Source organism: Convolutriloba macropyga, chromosome 3 (genome assembly GCF_964194025.1).
Source record: "Convolutriloba macropyga chromosome 3, txConMacr16.3, whole genome shotgun sequence".
NCBI lineage: Eukaryota > Metazoa > Xenacoelomorpha > Acoela > Convolutidae > Convolutriloba > Convolutriloba macropyga.
The window spans coordinates 7,947,755-7,969,271 of NC_134470.1; the positions used below are offsets into that span (position 1 = coordinate 7,947,755).

Consider the following 21,517-nt stretch of genomic DNA (forward strand, 5'->3'; position numbering starts at 1 on the left):
GTTTTAATTGCAACTTAAAAACGTAAGTCAAGAGGCAGTAAAAGGCAATTTAAGAAAAATTTTTTCCCAAAAATGTTTAGTTTGTGATATATGTTTTGATTTCTTCCTAGGTTTTAGGAAAAATTACTTCAATAAATGGTTTTCGAGAAAGTCTTATAGAAATTGTGCCATCCTGTCAAACATTTGGAAGAGAAATTTTCGGCTGATATTTTGCTGTTTTGACTTTCATCATAAACCAAATTACACGTTAGTGATGAAATCGGTGTTTTGCTTATGTTTAAAAAATGAAATCTACAACGGATTAGGAGAAACCTATAAAGAAAATCACCATTGGTTCTATAATCATCATGCCTTAAAACGTACAGCAAAATGAACATTTTGAAATTTTGCAAACGACAGTGACAACTGTTTTTTTTAGCATAAGAATATTTCCCCAACTTTTTAATATTTACGCAAAACAAATTTTTAGTTTACGCAATGAAGCAAAAAAGTAAAATTTAATTTGTAGAACATACTCTAATTTTAAAAATTATATACATTATGACACGTGTAAAACGGGAGATGTTTAAAAGTTTGGAAGGAAAATAGTTAAAGAAAAAAACTATAAAGGAGGACGTATTAAATCATTTAAAAAATTGCATTAATTTCCTTCAGTTTTTTTCTTCTTTTTAGTTACTATTATAAAATTTTCATCAATGGGTGTCCGATATACACAAAACAGAATAATGCTATAAAACGCACCAGTCGAAAAGTCGTTGAATTTTTATTTTAAAAAAAGTAGTAAATTGCGGTTGTTTTCTGTGGTTCTGCTTGCTCAAAATTGACTCCAATTAAGCAAATGTAATACTCATTGTATGATAAAAGTATTGAGAGAGAAAGAAAAGCAAAAAGGAATGTTTTTCCACTTCTGCCGGTTTCACTGGCCGCATGGGCCACTTATAATGTTGCACATTGAGCACATATTTTTCGAACTAATTGATTCAACGAAGGCAGTATTTGAACATTATTTTAACTATTTCAATTTAAGTGAAAGATTTAAACAAATTGAGCACATATTTTTCGAACTAATTGATTCAACGAAGGCAGTATTTGAACATTATTTTAACTATTTCAATTTAAGTGAAAGATTTAAACAAAATTATGAAAAAGAATTTGCCACATTCTACGGCTATTACGCTAGACCTACACACAAAAGTTTATTGAAAAGTTGATTTAGACAGAAATTCTAGACGTGGCCACTTATATGCTACGTGATACCAGAATAACAGAAAATTTTCTCTTGATTTTTTCGATGATCCAACTCACCCTCTAAAATGAGTGTTCAACAGGCTCTCCACAGTATGTTTGTTGCAGCCAACTACTTATATAAGACAGTGACTACTAGATTTTTGCGTTCATTAAAAAATAAGTATTTCAGATTAAAAATTTGTTTTGGAAACGTAGAAAATCCCGTTGATTCTTATAGAATCATTCAGAAACCAAAACCTGAAAAAGAACTTTCAGATGAAAAGATGGAAAAAATCGTTTTTTTTTTACTTAAGAGACTTATTCAGTTCAATTCGTGCACGGTGCAATTGATCTCATATCTAGTTTAAATGAATATCCATATGAGTTTGTTGTACTAAATTATTTTATGGCAAGTCAATTGAGTAGAGAATGTGTCTGGGCCAAACTGATTTAGGCAGTTGCGCCGCGTTTGCGTATTTGCTATGTATTATTTGAATTCTGAATTGCGAGTTTTGTATTCGCGGTGCGAATGGCTCAGCTTAAGTTGAGCTAGCTAGTTTGAAGAGCAATTGACTAACTTTAAAATACAACTATATTGCAGCAGTGCAATTGGGAGGAATGAAACAACATTTAGACGACTTAATGTTAAAAGGAAGTTGCATTAGATCACAAGTTAATCACGCACAATAAAAGAAGTTAAATTTGTTTATATGCGTGAATACACAGTTTCCTGTCTGAAACCTGATCAATCTTCAAATAGAACTAAAAGAAGTATGAATAACTAAACGAAAGAATCTGCCCTTGAAATGGGATAAATAAACGAAGTTGAACTAGAATACGGTAAGGGATATTCTGATGATAATATCCATCCCGTATGATATTTCCACCTGTTGGAGAAAAAAATAAATAAAATCAGAAAATTAGTACTTATTCACCGGTTATATAAATAGCAAAACAACAAATAATAAAGTAAAATATAAAGTTTAAAGAGTTTTCGAAGTCTATTCTGAGTCAGAACGTTCCTCTGCCTCTAACACTGTCATTTCTCGAGGCAAATTAAGGTTTGGGTTGACAGACCATCTTTCATTCGAGTTTCTTGGGGATGCTACATCGATTAATGTAGAATCGGAAATCGGGAGATCAGTAGAATATCCCTCTGTGTTTTGAGTCTTTTCGACTAACGATTGTGATTTTGAATTTTTCTCCTTCTTGAGTTGACGTTTGCTCCTTCTAACCGAAGATGTATCGGAATCCGAAGTTTTGCTCACTGCAATTGTACCCTTTTCTGTCCGTAAAATAGGTGTCAATTGTCTGGCCAATGTGTTCGATTGCTGAGCGGATGGTCCAGTTGTAATAGGTTGGGTAGGTGGTGCTGTAATTGGAATTAGCGGGCTAAAAAATTTGCTCCAAGTCTGGCCTGTTTAAGAATTCGTCGTCATGATTGGGGTTGCGCTATGGAATTCGCATCTTTAATGCACGGGCAGCATAGCTGGAGGTGGATATACAGGAATGTCCGCAAGAAAAAACCCTTACATCGTCCGTTTGCTTTCTGTTGCGCTTTATCTTTCTGCTGCCCAAGTATTAGTATTTTCTGAGTAATTTTTTTTGTGATTTATTCTCTTTTGCTCGAGAGTTTTCTCCTGTACCTTTTTAGGCCGCTTCTCAATGTATTGCCCCAGTTCACTATCCTTTTCATTTCCGGTTCCGAATTTGGCAATGTCCGGATTCTAGACGCGAACCTCAGGCCTGTTTGGTTCCTTTAATACACTTGTTGTGGGGCTATTTTTCCGACAGTGTCCCCTGGGTCAAGGACTTCTTAGAGCCTGTCTAAGTTTTTTTCTGCCTCTGCGTTGCGTGTATTTTGCGTTCTATCTTCACCTGCACGCTTCTTTCGCAATGCCTTCTGACAACATGAGACGTGATTCGCCGTCTTCCATTTTATCCTGTTCCTCATGGGCCTTGGTATTTTCAGCGCGGATGACCTGTTCTATTTCAACGTCAGAGCACTTGCCCGTGTCTGGCCACTGTGCATCTGTGAGGTATTACCTGTCCGGGATGGTAACTTTGTCTAAATAATGTTAAATTTTTTGTTATTGTTTAAATTTTTTTATTTGACTTTGTGGTGATATTTGAAAGTGGTGTATCATAACGTTTGACATAGTGTGCTTCAAATGGTGTAATTTTAATTGTTTTTTGTTTAACAACTTTAATAACAATTGTTCTAGATGCATTGTTTACTTTTTCTACATTGGGTTTTTTGAGTATCAATTAACGCTTGTAAAGAAATATTGTTCTATGCGCTTTTCATTAACAATGGATCCACCAAAGTCTGATTGGATTTCGTTATTCGGTTGAATAAAATTTTGGAAGGTGACTATTTGTTATGGGGTAGCACTGGTTTTAATTTTTTATCGATTTCTGTGAAAGATTTGCACTCGCTAATTTTGGCCAATATACACCGGTGGATATATGGCCACCAAATGTTCTGCGCTAAAGGCAACATAGTGAAGCTTTCAAGGTAATTGGAGTGAATATCCTCCAGCACAGCGTCCCTAATGGCTTTAGGAATTGCAATCCCTTCGTCGTTGCATAGAACTACACGCTTTACACATGTCACGCCAATATGAGTATAAAAAGGGGCAAATTTTCTTCAGCCTGTCCTTATCAATACGAAGTACGCAGTCTCGCACCTCTTTTAGGATGGCATCTTTCCCAGTCAAGATTGGCAACAATTTCTTTGTGAAAATTCTGTTGATTGTGTCCGTGAGTCTTAAATCCTCCGCGGTGTCGATGGCACTAGTAGAGGGCGGCGTCTCTGCATTCGAAGAAGTGATTGTCGCTGGTGTTGTATTAGAAGGGGAATTGTCAGAAAAGCTGACTCGGGTCTTCGTTGGAGTAGATTTTGCTGCTCTGGTTCTTGGCATTTTGGAGATTGCGTTGATAGAGTGATTATTTGGCTGCTAAATTCTGAATCTTGGGCAAAAAGCGAGGTGTTTTTGTGTGGGCTGTATTTATAGTTGGAATTTGGTACTTTCGCACTTAACTTGAAAAATTTGTGGAAATTATTTGATTTGTTGTCAGATATGGCCTTTTTTGGGTCTAACTGTTCATACTGTTCAAATTCTACTTCGTCTGACTTTTGCAGCGTTTTTGCAATGTGATTTATGCAATGGTAGACTATTTAGTGCAAATGGTGGATTTGAATTTCGAATAGGTATTCGTGACGCGAATGGCAGTTTTAAGTGTGGACCAATAGCTTTATTTTTATGTGCCATTTGCAGTTCAAGTGATGATGAATTATTTTGATGTGGTGATTGAGAATTATTATTAATTAGAGATGCTATTTGCGGTGCAATTAGCTTGTTCGGTGATTGTGGGGGTGAATGTAGTTTGAATATGCCATTTAATTTCTTTACATTTTTAACTTGTTTTTGATTAAGTGTTTATATGAATCTCGGATTTTAGATATTGTTGCTACTACAAAATTTTCGTCATATGATGAAACTTTATTGTCTTTTGCGAAGGGATTTCTAGAGAAGTAGTCTACAAGGCCCATTTTTGCTCCAGCCATATGTTCAATTGAAAAGTTATAAGAAAGGACACCATCGAGATAGACGACTATTATAGGACTTTTCAAATTAATTTTCTTTTAAAATTGAGAAGAGAGCACGATGATCTGTTATCACTGTAAAATCCTGCCCATAAAGGTAATATTTGAAATAGTCAATCGACTAAACCACCCCTAGCAGTTCCAATTCGTTGACACTGTATCGCTCTTCTGTCGAATTAGAAATCGTTATGCGAAAGTTATAGTTTTCCATCCATCAGGGGTATGCTGTTGGAGTGCAGCTCCCAATTCAGAACCAGAAGTGTGTCACAATTCACACGAACATCCAGTTTAGGTTCATAACGGCTATTTTCGGTACTTGCGTCAAATTTGTCCTTTATAGTGTTAAAATCTTTGGTATGTTCCTGAATCTAGAGAAATTTAACAGATTTTTTTAGAAGTGGTCTAAGAGGCTGACAAAATTATGCTAAATTTGGCATGAATTTACTTTTGTACTGTCCTGAACCAAAGAAAGATCTCAAGCGTTTTAATGTCGATGGTGGTGGTATTGCTAATATAGCTGCTGTTTTTTTCAATTGGTGAGATACCGGTTTGAGTGAATTTGTACCCAAGCCATTCAATTTCTGATTTTGCGAAGTGGCATTTTTGAATATAAATTGTTAAATTTTCTTGGTATAATTTTTTGAGATATTTTTTTGCGTAATTAAATGATCAGACTCGGACCCCGTGCTAACAATGATAATATCATCAAGGCAACAAAAAATGTTTTGGAGACCTACAAGTGTATAATCCATAGCTTTTTTGGAGTTCAGCTGACATGTCAGTGAGGCCGTAGAAAACAGTTTTAAATTATTAGGTACCAGTGGGCTCTCGCATATTTAAGATCTATTGTTGAAAAATATGCGTTTTGGCCGTTTTGAGGGTTTGTGAGGTGTTCTGAAACAAAACCAATTAACATGTCGATTTTGGGTATTTGATATTTAATTTTTGTTGATTGATTTGATAAAAACTTTAGAATCTAATGCTAATTTTATGGATTGATCTTTCTTTACTGTGATCGCTATCGGGAATATGAAATGTTCGTAGGAGCAACTAGATAACTTTTCAATGTGTCCTTCTTTCTGTAAACAATCTAATTCGACCGTAACTCTGAGTTGTAGATTAACTGAAACGCGTCTACTTCTTTGATGCTTTGCTGTAAACTTTTGATGAAAATTTGGTTTAGCTACATGAGTCTTTGGGAGGCCAATTATTGAGACTAGATATGTAAATTGCGACGCGATTGTCTCCTTATTTTTACATGCAGAATTATCAAAGTTGATAACACATATACTACTTTTTGCTTGTTGTTGAACCACTGCCAGGCCAAGGCTGTTGAAGATGTCTCTCCCGATAATCTGCTTATGTCCATCCTCGACAACTGTTAAGCAAGACTCTTTGCAGGTCCAATCGTTGTATGTCACTGTGGTTGCGAGTTTTCCAAGCACTTTGATCGGTTCATTTGAAAAGTTTTTTTTTACATCTTTGTTTTGCTTTGTGATCCATTTTTAGTTGATGTAGTTCTGAGGATTTCGTTTGCCAGATTCTCTGTGATGAGATTGACTACACTGCGTGAATCAATCATTGCGTTTGCCTGGAAGCGTCCAAATTTGATTTTCGCACTGAAGTGTTCGAGTTGATTTGCAGAGGCAAAGGAGATTGCTGCTACATAGTTGTCCGAATAGCTATCGTAGTTAGAGTTGTAGATTTGATCGTAGGATTTTTGGTAGCTTGTTATATAGTTGACAGATTCTTCATCATCGCTTTTTTCAGCAGTTGTACCGATCTGATTAACGTTTGTTTGTGGAGGTTTTGATGTTTGAGCCTGCGACTATATGGCTTTCTACACTTCCTTGCAAAATTCCCTGTAATACCACAATTATTACACTTTTTTCCGTTTGCGGGCAAATTCGACGGTGGTTATGACTACAGCATTGACCACAATTTGTGCAAGTGCTAGTATACTGGTAGTTCTGGGGAACAGTTTAGTAGCGAGCGAATTCCTTACGAGATTGTTAGTAGTTCGCGTTGCGATTCTGGTCTTGAAAATTATTGACATCTTTAACCGATTGAGTAGTAGTATTCGAGTTTTGATTTATTTTCTGTTGATTTTGCGCCCCCATTTCCATGTGTATTGACACCTCGAGAATTTTTGTTGGTGAGACGGTTTCTTTCAACAATTCTCTTTGAGTATCAAGATCCTGCATGTCTCCTCGTCTCCCACACTACAGTTTTCTGCTTGTTCGATTAATCGCCCATAAAAACTTTCTATCTATAACCTTTTTTTGTTGTTTGGAGGAAAAGAAACAAATTGATCGTAGGTAATATTCCTAAATATGGTGAATGAGTCGTCCATCGCTTGCCAAAGTTCCTTGAATTGCACTTTCTCGATTTTGAAATGAAGGTGTTTGCTCTTAAAAACGCGACGGCTTTTTGTTCCGATGCATTGGTAGAGTACAGATGCAGCTTTATGTTCGCAATGTCCCCACGGTTTATCCCTGCACAAAATACCAATCTCGTCTATGTTTTTGCATCGGTTTTGCCAATTTATCTTCAATTGCTGGTTGCGGACTTTTCGGTCCCTCTCGGTTGTTTGTGTATGATTCTCCGCGGGCTCTTTATATGTTGGTTCAGGCGGGTACGTTACTGCTGGGAATGGTCCGTTTATTAAGTTTTCTAGTTGGATCCTTGCTTTCGCCAACAATGCCAATTTCCATTGTTGCGTCCACTTGTCCCACGAAAGTGGCGGCGTGATGGTTGGTTTCTCCCAAAAGGCATCAATGTGGAGAGGAGTCTTGCCAGAGTCGACTGCAGACTGCGCCATGTTGTACTCAACTCCTTTATGACAAGTCATTTGAGTAGAGAATGTGTCTTGGCCAAACTGATTTAGGCAGTTGCGCCCCGTTTGCCTATTTGCTATGTATTATTTGCATTCTGATTTGCGAACATAGTATTCGCGGTGCGAATGGCTCAGCATAAGTTGAGCTAGTTAGTTTGAAGAGCGATTGACTAACTTTAATTTACAACTGTTTTGCAGCAATGCAAATGGGAGGAATGAAACAAAATTTGGACAAAATAAGATTAAAAGGAAGTTACATTAGATCACATGTTAATCACGCACAATAATGGAAGTTTAATTTGTTTATAAGCGTGAATAGACAGTTTCCTGTCTGGAACCTGAACAATCATCAAATTGAACTAAATGAAGTATGAAGAACCAGATGAAAGCATCTGCCCTTGAAATGGGATTAATAAATGAAGTTGAACTAAAATACGGTAATGGATATTCTGATGATAATATGCATACCGTATGACAGAGTTGCTACAATGTCTTACTGCAAATTATAAAATGAAATTGCCTTGGTGAAAAAGAAGGATACAGTTTTTCTAAAAAGCTGTAAATTACTGTCCAAATCCAAACTTATCACAAACATCAGAAAAAAAAATATTTTGATCAATAACGAAGAATAAAGGTATCATTTCCAAAAGTGCACCGTTTTCTCAAATGATAATTAGTTGACCTTTACACATAGTCTCTGAAAGATGAATCTAAACATGAAACTGCTATACACAAGGATGAAGTATGAAAACAGCGTGAATATATAGACATTCAAAAACGTCAGTTTTTCAGTTTGAAAAATATTTCATAATTTTACTTTGATTAGCAAACGTATTTGAAAAAAGAAAATTGTTATTAATTGTTTTGCTCCAAATTGAACAAATTTTTGCAAATATAGGACGCAGCAATTAAAATTAACTTGAAAACTTCTTGCCAAATAGAAAAAATTGATATAACACTTAACTCTAAGTTTGGCGTTGGTTTCTTTCTATTCATCAATTGAAAGTTATAACTGGTACTCTTTTTGAATTTCTGTGATCTTTTTAATGTTTCTGCGAATTTTTCCTTGTTAATGTTTCTTTGCTCCTTTTGCAAAATAAAAACTGTTCGGAATTGTTAATGTTTAAAAATTTCAAAATTTATACAAAGAAACGGTTCAATTTGAGCACAAAAAAATTGTTAGTCAAAGAAGTTCTTCTCCGAACAAAGAAAAGTTTTTGACGGACTCGAGACGCATGTGGCTACATTTTGTACTACGCAAAAGCTCGTATGAGCGTCTTGTTATTGATTTTGGAAGTTAGTTTTTCTCAAGAGTTATCTAATATTTAAGTGCTTCTTGGCGATTTATCTTCTCAATTCTCATGTAACATAAAGATCTTTTATGTAGTTAATTAGAAATCATGTTTTTTTATGTCCGTTTCGCGCATTGTTAAGAACAATTGTGGAAAACGTTGATAAAAATTGTAGTATATCGACGCAATAAAAATGTACCTTTTGCGACGTAAAGGGGGTTGTCCATTTTTTACTTTGTAGTATACAACCTATAAGGAAGCCGCCCTATTAGCTTGAAAATTTCTTCTTCTTGCTAACCAGATTGCTGCAATTCTATAGCAAACAGTTTGAAAAATAAAATCTTGCATGAAAACGTATTAGGTCGCTGTTAGGCACAAGGTTAGGTATTGGAAACAATTTCTGGTCCGGGAAGGAAAGGAGAAAAAAATAAATTTAAAAAAGTGAATTAGGCAGAAACCAGAAGAAGAATATTATAATTGGGCATTAACCTGCTATGTGTGTTTTTTCGAGACAACTGTGGCGCTTGGGGGGTTCGAACCCCCGCTGAAATTTGATTTTGTATACTAATGTATTGCGCCAAAATGCACACGTTTTGGCTTAAAAATTTGTGTTTTGGTACATTTTTTTGTTCACTTAGTGGTGCAAATCAATTGTTTTGAACTGCATCTGTTATTCGAATTTAGAAGCTCTTAAAACGTTGGTTCAGGTGTTCGCCGTTTTTTCCTTTGTCAGAGTTAGTTCGTTTGATAACATTCAGTCTTTAAGAAAATATCAAAATGCCTGCGCGCAATACTCCCGAGAGTTCTCCTCCAGAGGAGAAGTCTCAAAGCTGCATGATCAAGCTGATTTCTCCTGAGAGCTTCGGTGGGTGACGGGGCTATGAGAGCAGAGCAGTGTCCACAAAAAGCGTCCTCTGTTGACACCGGATGGTCTGTTGCAGGCTTGCAGGAAATTGGAAAAATCAGAAGCCTATTTTAAGGCTTAGGAAGTGGCGGGCAACTTCGAATTCAAAAGGATCGAGGAAGATTCTTGTTCCTTGGCGTGGTCCTGAATTTGATCCAAAGGTCCCTTTGGCTCTTTATTGGTGATCACTGTATTCTAAATCAGTAAAAGAAGAAAATAGAAAAGTTTTGGCTGTCGGGTCATTCATTCAATTAAAATGTTTAAGGTGAAAATTTAAAAGTTTCCTTTGGACCATGCCTTCATTTTTCTCTGATATCTAAAGTTGAATCACTTTTGGTCGTTTGTGCACAGTTCGTTTTTGCAAACCTGATTTGAAGTTGTCTTATGCCAGGCGATTTGATTTCCTCGTGTCATATTGCACGTTATACCATCGGGGTCTCCGTAAAGAAATCGCCAGTGCTCTGTTTTGTGTCTTTCGCATGTTAGAGATAATCACATGCAATTGGTTCAGCCAGCGAGCATTTGCATCGAGAAACAATGGTCGGTTCCAGGTTTTGTACGGCAAAAAAACTTTCTTGTTACACATTCAGGTTGCTTAACCACCACAGCTGAAAGATTCGCTTGTTGGATCTGTCTACAATGTCTTCACAATGTTTATTCCATTTGAGGTGTGGCATCATTGTCATTCCTAAAAACCTAATAGTTTTGGGCTTCTTCTTTCTGCTGATAAAAAGGTATTTGCTCGTACAAGATTTTATTCGCGTACAAGACTTTAACAACGTGTACAAGACTTCATTTGGTTTTTTTCATTCAGATCGGTTAATAAAAAAAGTTCTATGGTTTGTTTTGTTTCAGGAAAAATACTTCTTCCCCTCTTCTGTTTCATTGGTGATCTTTTATTGTCTCACTTAGTAAGGTTTTAAACATATCACGATGTTCATCGCCGTTTACACCATTTTATCTTTGAACATTAACTGTAAATTTGATCTTATTGACGGTTGTTTATTGCTGGCGATGGCTTTAATGGCACTCCAGAAACCCATATCGCCTGTTTTTATCGCTTTGTCAATTATTTTTCTGTTTTGTCTTTCAACCGAATGTGTCAGAGCCCATCAAAAATTTCTTTGTATTGAGAGTTTTTTCTTCCTCAGGCCAAAGAAGCTGTCATCTCTCTTACAGCTTTTAGTTGCCTTCTTGTCTTCTATAATTTGATAGGTCGGTTTATTTACATAAAACTGTTCAATTGATTTGTGCAGTAGTACGAAGTAAATATGGTTTGCGTCGTTCAATTTTTTATTGAACGGATACGTTAGTGGTACAATGAAGAAATTTTGTTACTAATTGTTGCTTTTTTTGAATTTCTTGAAATTGACTACTGCTTCCATTTAACTCGAACTCACTTTGAAGTTTCATCTTCAATGCTGTAACTGTCGCTGAATGGTCTCTGGCAATATCTTGCGTTACTTTAAAACTGTCAAAAATTTAGAGGCTGAAAGGTCGCTTTGTTCCTATTGTAGATTTGATTGAAAAGAAGTTAAATTTAGTTCTTATTAGGGTGAATTATAAACGTTGAATATCCATAAGTTTTCATTGATTGTTGTTTCCAAGTCTCCCCAAATTATTTCCAACAAGAAGATCAGTTAAAAACTGTTAACCCACCAATAATAAGTCACACCAGCAGTCAACAAAACGTTCAAAGTGCACAAACTGTAAATGGGACTGTCCTGGCATAGCAAACAAAATCCACAAATTGTTCTTATTTCTTATGGAAGAAAACTTTGATATCGTCTGCTTAAATGTGCTAAAAAAAATCGGAAAAACGTTTCGTACATGAAAACAATTTTACTGCAACAGAGACGAAAGCAAGCAATTTCCATGGGTTTGTTATTTTATGAAAAAAGACAATGTTTAAAGAGATCAGACTAGTTGTATCTATAAAATGCCTGACAGATGCTGTTTTTTCTAGATATTACTGGTTTGACCTCTTCAACTATTGTCCCTTTTGCTATGACAATAAACACATGGAAAAAGCTTGCAGGTTTCTTTCGCAGCAAAATAATATTAATGTACAAAAAGTTTTTGCGATTTTTTGACTTCCCTTAAACAGACGATGTAAATATTTTCTTTCGTCAGAAAAGAGAACAGTTTATGAAATTTCTTTGCTAAGCCAGGGCAGTTCCATTTTAATTTTGTCCTTATTAACAGTTTTGTTGGCTGCTAGTTCGACTTATGTTTGTTGGTTTATCAATTTTTCATTAGGTTTTCTTGTTTTATTGTGAGTTTCTGGTCCATCTATTCCATCATTGAACAATTTGGAGGCACCGTTGCTAACGGTACTATTTATATCGCTATAGTACGTTGGGTTGAAATTGGTTGTTATTTTACAGAGAACTTCAGCTACCAGGATTGGAATTTTTTTAGTGCGTTTTTGACTGAGCGTTTTGAGAATTCTCCAAACTCTTAGCAGTTGCCTATGAGCATGCCGTTTTTGTTTTGTTGCGTACGACAATCCGTTTTGATGTGTTTGCACTTTTTGACTGCTTTTTTGGTTACTTACAGCTTTTTATAGTGTGTTTACTGTGCGGCCCTTCACAATGTTCCTGCACACAGGAGAAATTTCAATTTGCTTTTACAATCGCATTCTGAATGTCCAAATTTTTAGCTGTTGAAGCATTGATTAATATGGTACTCTTCTGCACTTGGTTCATAGCATTGAAGTAGCGAGCCTATTTTAACGCCATGTTAAACTGCGGCTGTTACATGGTTTGAGGAGTCAGTTATCACGCGAGTTAATTTGGATGGTTTATCTTTGGACCTGCTTAATTTCCGTTCAGCCTTGATGACATTTATTTCGTAGTTGTTGAATAGATCATCTTTCACTTCGTTTTCTTGTGTCATCTAACTACAATTTACAATTTCAAATCTCGATATAGTCTTGGATTTTGTTAGCGTGTTCCTTGTATTAATAGAACTATTGGGAAACACAAAAGCTGTAGGGGTTCATCTGAAATTCTCTTGATGTTTGGTCTTCGAGCTGGATAAAGAAGTCTAAAGAAGAGTAAAACCGTTTTTCTTCGAATGAGCAAAAAAGACTTGAGTTGGTCTCGGATTTATTGTTATTATTCTCGTTCATTTGCGTTTGTTTCTCACTTGAATGAAGTTTTGTTCACCTTGTGGTTTCCACCATGTTCAGCACTTGCATGATTTGATAGAAATGTCATTTGCTTGTTTGCGTTTTTAAATCTAATGAATCAGGCTACAAAAAAAATTTTTGCGTGTTTTAGGCAAGCATTTGCTTTTATCATATTTTCTAAATGCTTTATATATCTGCGAACAATCAAACACGATTTCTCATTTAAGAAACAACAAATAAAGCTCCAAAATGGTTTGCTTAGAAGTAGTTTTCCTTTTGAAACAAACCAAATTAAACGATAGCCGATCTCAAATTTAGACAAAGTCCTGTCATAGATGATAATTCTATACTTGCCGCTCTTTCTTCATTCGCATTTTGCCTTGATCTTATCCTGAAGACGTTTGAGTTGGCATAATCAAAAGTAAATCAACTGTCGCTTCAATGTATAATTGCTCTCATATAATTTTGTGCATTTAGCGTTTTTCACCTTTACTTTTTTCTGTCGATGACAATTGTGATATTTAAAACTGCAAAGATACTAATGTTTCAACTGTATTTCTACTACATTGAACCTGACTTTAACCAAATCAACCATAACTTAGCCAATTAAAAAAATCTACATAGATAAGGCATTGCCAATAAAGATGAAGAATTTATTGTTTAAAAAAACTTTTAAGGCAGACCCGATATAAGCTCCTTTTACATCTTTAAAGTATAAAGAGCTAGGGCTACTTATTTGCGCGCGAAGTAGGCTTACCTATATCTCTAAGAATAACCGACTCTGTAAAACACTGAAGGTATACTTCAATTATAACGATGTATAAAAGAGTTATCACCGGAGTCAGAGGTATACACATCGTGCAACTACTCTAATAGACTGACTACGGTTATTTCAGTTCTCTCTATATGAAAGAGAACAGTGTCTTCTCAGTCTCTGATTGGTTGTAGGTGTACTTTCAGTAGTTCTACTGCTACATCCATCCGGGGTTGAGAGTTTCAATTCCCAATCTGTGAGGTGTAGCATGTTGAATCTGTGAGGTGTAGCATGTTGTTTCATCCTCGTTGAAAGATGGGGTAAAAAAGGGGAAGAGTTGTGTCCACTCTGAAGTGAGTTGTGAGTTGTGCCGTCGTCTGTAATCCCTGTCAGTGAAGTAGTGAAACTGCAAAGTGTCGTCAGTAAGAGGTTTGTCTGATCGCAGAACCAGTGAGGGTGCCAGTTACAGGGTGTGCTGGCCAGTAACGTCAGTCCTGTTGAATATATGCCCAACTGCTCTCACTGTCCTGTAGTGAGGCTTTGTTCCCAGTTGGAGGATCGCTTTTAGTCTGTAGTCTCTGTCTGATTTGTACAAGGAGATTTCTGTATATCTCCACCTGGTACAAAGTTTGAACCAGTCGGAGCTACCAGCTTACCTTCTGGTGGAAATCCATCTTTTAGCTACTGTGTGAGCTACTTTCCCTATTAAATTTTAATGTTAAATTTACTGCCTGCTTTCGTAAATCCCGATTGGGAGGAAGAAGAAAAGGACTGATCCTAATATTCGGTATTGTGGAAAAAGAGAAGAATATTGTCGATATATAACTTGAGAAAGAAGAAAGTTAAATAGAAAGAAGAGAAATGAAAAAAAAATTTCAGATGAGTTTTGAGAGGTCAGCGAGTCTCTAATTTTTCGGGGATTGTGAGCCCAAGATTTGCAGTATGACTGTGGCCTACGTCCGATATTCGAATTCGAAATCCGGAGCTCAATTTTCTGGATCTCGGAAGAAAGCGAGGGAATCCAGATCGCGCGCTAGACCAGCAGCAAGGGCACGAGGGTAAAAATCAAGGTTACAGTGTGGTTGCAACGCGAGGAAATGGTTGAATATTTGTGTCTCCTCTTGTGATGGCTCACGATTATCCAAATTGCCCACCATCCAGTCCCTGTAGAGAAGTTTGAAAGTTTGGCAATGAGTGCACTTCGTGGCGCCTCCCTCTACACATTGTAGGTACTCTATTGAGACGAGGGTGAGGCTATTAATTTTGGCATAGAGGGGAGAGAAAATGAAGTAATTATTGATAGGGTCAAAATTACGTAGGGTGCCTCCACAATAGTTGGGTTGGATGATATAACTATAGTTCATGTAGTAGGGTGATGTCAGTTTAGTGTTGGCGTACCGAAGACGCGTATTAATGTGGATGATGGGATTAGTGTATTGATAGTGGTGTTGCACAAATAAGTAGTTGTGCTTTGTGTGAAGCATCTTCACTCTGTTCAATTTGTGTGTGGTGTTATTGACATCCATCTGTGTGGGGTGTAAGAAGCCGATTTAAAAATAGAAAGGGTCGTAATTCTGGTAGATTTTATAAGGGGCAGCGTCGCGAGTGAAGGTATTGAGATAATTGCTGGGCGATCTGCAAGTGCAAAGAATTACTTAGACAGATTACAGAATCGTTCTATGAAACGACGGTTGAGAGGGAAGTGCAGGCATTCTAGTGGCAGGTCTTTATCCCGTCCGTCTTGAACATACTCTTTCTTCAATTGTCCACGAGAACAGGAACTGGCTGTGGACTTCAGTGTATTTTGAGGCGGGGTGAAAGTATATTTGGTCCTCTCTGGCACATGTATGCCTTGTGGGGTGTTTTTTCCGAGGGGGTTGGCGAATTCGTGGAAACGAAATTTGGGTCCCTGCGACTGGTGGGGGATTCCGTGTGTCGGCGCAAAGGGGTTTCCTCTGCCGCGAGAAGTTGAGGGCTGTGGGCCTCTAGAAGGGCTTGCGGTATGACGAGCAGGCAATTGGGAAGCCTATATAGGTGAGGAACGAAATGGGTAAATGTCGTGGGCTGTGGCTCGTGGACGCCTCCTAGGTGAGGGGTCAGTACATGGGTAGTTATCCATCGACGTGGTTCGATCGTAGGTGGATGGCTGAGGGAAAGGTTGTTGCGTCTTGAGGGGTGGTATAGTCGGGCCGTACCGCGGTGAGGATACCGGTGGGCGTTGTGTGTGTGGTGTGGGCATTACTGGCGGTGAGTAAACCAGTGGCTGTGATCGTGGTCGTGATCCACGAATCCTACCAGAGTAAGCTCAATTTGGGACAACTGTTTTTGGTGTTGAGCGGCAAGACTGCTCAGCTGTGGCCACTTCGTCAGCCCAAGAAGGAATGCTTGTAGGCTGGGGTGGTGGTTGTGATTAAGCCACTATTGCGAATGCAGTAGAGAAGAGTGGGGGTGGCTGTGTCACCTGAATACTTCCTTGTAGGAGCAACTCTTATGACGAGCTAGTTGGTCCTGTGGCAATTGAGGGTGAGCTCGTGTCACTGTCAATATACAGGTGAAGTTCACCTGAGCTCCAGGAAGAGGTGGCGGGTGAAGGCATTGGGTTCACCGACGCAAAATTTGCAGTGTCCACAGACTGTGGCTGTGGGGAAGGTTGTGCCATCGTGAAGAGGGCTGGTGTTTGCATTTCGTAAACTGTCTCGGGCACTGGAGGTGGCAGTACCAGTGGGGTTAGGGGTGAAGGTAGAATGTCCTCGACCTCCAGCATGATGAGGTCATATGCCGTGGGGTCGACATTTGGAGGGATCGGTGAGCTTCCTTCTTGGGTTGTGGGGACTGCAGTGGAGTCACTAAAACAAAAAGGAGTATTAGAAACGAGTGCTTGGAAGATTAAAGAGGAGTTCTTCTGGATTTTCCTGATGATCAAGAACATTTTCAAAAGAGTCTCGTGATAGAGAAATTTAGCGTGAATGTTTACGTTTATTGGGTTGAAAAATGTGGAGGTGTAAAGATTGAGAATCTGGTTTTGTGCGAAAATCATTTGGTGTTTCATAGCATTGATAGATAGAAGTTGGTAAGGTGGAGGCGTGGTGTTTATTTGAATTATTGTGTACTGGAGATGAGAATTTCTTATAGAAGTTTTCAAATTTTTTGTGTAATAGATTCAGCTCATTATGAGAGTGATGAGTGCAAATGTCGACTGGGTGTCTACGTCGTTTTTTAGGTGATTGTGGTTTATATTGTGTGGAATCTGATTGTAATATGTGGAATATTGTTTGTGAAAATACTCCAAAGTATCCGAAGGTTACGATTTTAGCCAAAGTGATATTGGGTCCTAAAAGTGATTTTAAATTTGTAGGTGTTAAATGCACTACGAAATAGGCCGAAAAAACACTGTAGAAAATTGAAAACAGTGCATAATATGGCTATTTCTTTAAATACGTAACAAGGGTATCCAAAGATTCCAATGAGGGGTTCTTTTAAATGGTTGCCGTTGATTAGGTCACGCCAGCCAAGACGGTGAAGGTTGAATTTTTCGCCGTTAAAAAAGCGTTTATTGAAGTAATCAATATATTCAGTGCGTAACTGTGGAAATTGAGCTTGTAATTGTGCTCGTTTTGTAAGATCTGCAAAATTTACTGCCCGCACTACTTCAAATTTCTCAGCTGCGTCATCGACTAATTGGTTAAATTTCATTTTGTCGATTGACTTATTCCAGTCTTTTTGACTGTATATGCCGAGTTGTTGCGCGGTAAGTTCTGCGTGGGTGAAGCGATTTTCTACTTCGTCAAGCGTGAGAGTTCTAACGGGGTCTCGCGCCTTAATTGGGTGGCGTGTTAAGGGATATGTGTGTTCGCCGTCTGCGTCGAGTGACATTTGTTGATCAAATTTTTCCGATTTACATGGTGCTTTAATAGACCTGGGGAAAGTTTTTCGAGTGACTTGGTCTTCAAATTGTAGTTTATTTTGATAGTATATTGGAATACGTTCAAAACATTGGTTTTCCAATACATATAGTGGTGATTAAACAACTTGACAATTAGAAAGTGAAATTACGTTTTGACTTTTAAGTGTAGCGAATGTGTGTCGCTGTCATGTGATAACGTAACCAACTAGGGGTGAATTTTTGTGTTAGTAGTATAAAAGCGGTTTGTTTCAAATCGCGATCTAAATCGCAGTTTTTAAAAAAAGATTTAGACTTGTGTGATCCATTTCTAGCAAGACTCGACTGATCATATAATCAAGTTTTGCATCGAGTTGGACATTAGGGTGAACCGCGCCAAACCAATTTTGTTTATGAAAGAGTTCAAATTTTTTTGACTTGTGCTATACTTTTGTTTCGTGTGGGATGACATATTCATCGCGGATACTTGGCAGTGTTTTTCGGGTTCCCAAACAACAGTTGCTTTAATAGCGTGATTTGGAGCACAGTAGCCTCTTTCGATATTGCATTTAATGCGAACTTTGCCATAATACACGTGTTCTGAGGTAACATCAAAACTAAGTGTGATATTTGTCATTTGTAGTGACCATCCTGGTGTGTGGATGGCGTGATATTCGTGTTCTGGGTTTTTACCGGGAAAAATAGCCCAGGGGATTTTTGTTGCATTAGCTATCCATTCATGGTCCCGAGGGTTATAGACCATGCTTCTGTGTTGGACAGCAAATGATCGAGAACGATCAAGTTGAAATCGACCTTGTTTTTCTTCTATATTAGCTTGCCAGCGAGGGTCAACGAGTACATCAAATTGTATCATTTGCGGGTTGTAGTGGTGTTTACTAATGAGACCAACGTGTGCAAAATCTCTGCGATCTTCAATTTTTGTGGGAACGAAAGGTCTTTCTATATTGTTAACATACCAATTATCGTGATCAAACAGGAAGCCTTTTTTGAGTGCAATTTTGTGGCAGAAGCTTTCTTTATCACTAATGATGGCGTGTATGGCTTAGGCTCGAACTTGGAGTGTGCGAATTTGTGAAGACATTTGTAGTTGGGCGGGGAGGATTTGAAAATTGGCTGGCTTGATTATACACAAATCAGTAAATGAATCATATTTTAATGGACATGTGTAAGAAAGTTTAGAGTGTGGATTGTAGAAGACAAAATATTCTGCTGTGTTTTTGTGTATCTGTCAAATTTAAAATGGATTTCTTGACAAAAAAAGGGTGATGGGTTAGTTTTTGCCCTAAAAATGGGTGGTATTGCAGCTTGTGGGTGAAAAATGAGTTTGTCTCGTTCTAGAACAATTTCAACAGAGAATATGATTTTTGATTGTCTCAATAATTCGTGTGCTCGTTGTTTTTGTACGGGTGTAAGCTTATATGATTCTGAGATTCTTTGTTTAGCCCATCTGTTGAGTTGTTCGCTGTTGTTATGATCTCCGAAAAGAGCGGAAGGGGGATTAATGAATTAAGGATCTAGTTTCAATGGTAGAATTGGGTAAGTTCGTGCTGTATCGAGTTGTTTTCCAATACAGTGGTGAGAATGTTGATCCGGGTCTGGTGTAAGTGAGTTTGAGCTTAGAGTCATTTTAGATGGTGTATCTGGTAAACTAAGTGGTAGTGAAATTTTTAAACGAGGGTGACGAAATGACTATTTTAAAGGAGTGGTTCCAGCGTGCTTGTGAGAGTAAGCGTTCAATATTAGTTATTGGTCCTTGTGGCGGATTAAAAGGACTACTCGTAAATTGTGATGGAGTAGGTGAAAAAAATTGAGAGCTGATTGCATCAGAAATAGAAGTGTCAGAAAGTAGGCTAATATCATGTGTGGTATCGTTAATATTTAAAACAGTATGAATTGGCTGTGACAATTCTGAGCTATGAGTTTTGTCTGTGTTTGCAAAATTTATAGGTTGAGTGGAAAATTGTGGAGTGTTTGAATAACTAAGCAATTTAGGCTGTGGTGCTCGTGGAGCTGGTATAAGTGTTGGTGGTTGGAGTGTTGTGTTGGATAGAAAACCAGAATATCGCAACAAAGTTTGTGTGTTCATTTGGTTGGTTTGTTGTTGTGCTTGCGTTTGGTGTATCTGCGTTTGACTTTGATGAATTGCTGATTGTGGGGTAAAGTGGGGGTGGGGGGTGTCCTGTAGGACGTGGTCGATCTGCACAATTGGCAGTAGTTATGACTGAGTGTGGGTGTTCCTCGGTTTCCTGTTTTTGTGTATTTTTTGTTTAAAGTGTTTAAATGATGACTTTTTGGGGTTGATTGTTTAGGCGCTTCGCTGTATGAGCAACTAGATGATTCTGAGACGGGGGAGCACTTGAGTTAGTGTTGGATTGTTGATTAGAGGACGCAATTGTGACGATCATCTCTGCCCCAAAGTGGGGGCAAGTATCGCAATAATAGATTTGATAGTCAGTAGAGGTGGGAATAACAATTGTCAAAAGATTTAAAGTAGGTACACTTACTCTGATTGCGGCGCAGGGTGATTCTGGTGGGATGACATTATGAAGATAGATGAAATCTAAAAAATGAGCAGAAAAAACTGTTAACAATTCAACAATCGTATAGTCTTTTCGTTCGAATAAAAAAATAATGTGTGGATATATAGTTTCACTTTGTGTGCTGTTGGTGTTGTTGTTGTTGTTTGACGAGTTGTTGATATTGCTCATCCAGCCTGAGGAGTTCTTCTTTATTTTTTTATATCAGACGGGGCTGTGATAGCGTCAAGATTAATGGTGTAAACAATGCCTGTACATAAAATTTCAGTGAGTTTTGGTGTTGATTGTGGTGGAATAATTGGGAGATAGAAAAGACTTATATGTTCGTTGTTAAAATCTCTAATAGAGAAAACCCATTGACAACAAGTGTGTGATTATAAAATATGATCAAGATTATAGTGCCGTGAGAATGTGCCGTGAGAATGTTCTTATAGATAAAGAGAAGAGAAAGTAAATTGAAATTTGAAGAATTAGAGAAAAAGAAATTTTTGTAAGTGAGAATAGAAGAGTGTAAAGAGAAGAGTGTTGTTAAGAGAGTGGAGTTGAGAGAGTGTAGTTTGAGTTTGATTGTGAAGAGACGAGAAGTGATTTCAGACGATATGATTTAGCCTGACCACGACTTTTTAATCGGGTACAAAAAATTACCGAATCATATCTTGGCAAATAAATGAGAATAGGGAATTGTTTCCAGACCGAGCTGTGGGTCGGTTGTTAACTTAATTTTTAGTTAATTTCCTTTTTATTAATATTATGGGGAATGGCCTATAATTCCCTTCTTTTCATTTCCTGATGGAGGGGTTTTTGTGATTCTGCTAGGGTAGCAGGTGAAGAGATAGTTCGTGTGCTTTGTTTGCTATACTAAGGAGCTTGATTAATTGTCCCAACGAAAGTAATTGTATTACGGGGGAGAGAGGTGAAGGAAATATTCGAATTATCCCTCTCGTATAGCAGAACGAGGGATTTTTTTTGTAAGAGTTATATTTACTTGTCATTTAGCGTGTTATGCTAAGTTGTGTTCGGCTATTTAAAGCGAGAGGAGTGACTTTGTGTGTATTTAATAGTGAAGTGTGAATGTATTTAAATGTTTGTTGTTCGTGAAGCCGATATTTTAGATTGCGGAATAAAGACTCTGTAATCTTTCGTTGGTTGGCGTCTAAGACGAGTGTCACTTGTATTGTTGTTTATCGAAGTGTGTTCGGGTGTTTCAGACGGGTTATAAGGTGGGGGGGGGGAAGGTCATCTATTCTATGGATGGTATGTCGGGGTTGTCTAGACTAAACGAAACGGACTTCGACTTGGTGATAGTTGGCTTTTTTGGATGGA

General features: G+C 37.6%; 2 protein-coding genes across 2 annotated transcripts in view; one reads left to right on the forward strand and one right to left on the reverse strand.

Annotated features, from left to right (window-relative positions):
- LOC142335904 (uncharacterized) overlaps nucleotides 1-21,517 on the reverse strand; it is a 534,872-nt gene that overhangs the window by 220,148 nt on the left and 293,207 nt on the right. The window lies entirely within an intron of this gene.
- Nucleotides 1-21,517, forward strand: part of LOC142335901 (uncharacterized) — an 84,957-nt gene that overhangs the window by 39,954 nt on the left and 23,486 nt on the right. The gene's annotated exons all lie outside the window — the stretch shown is intronic.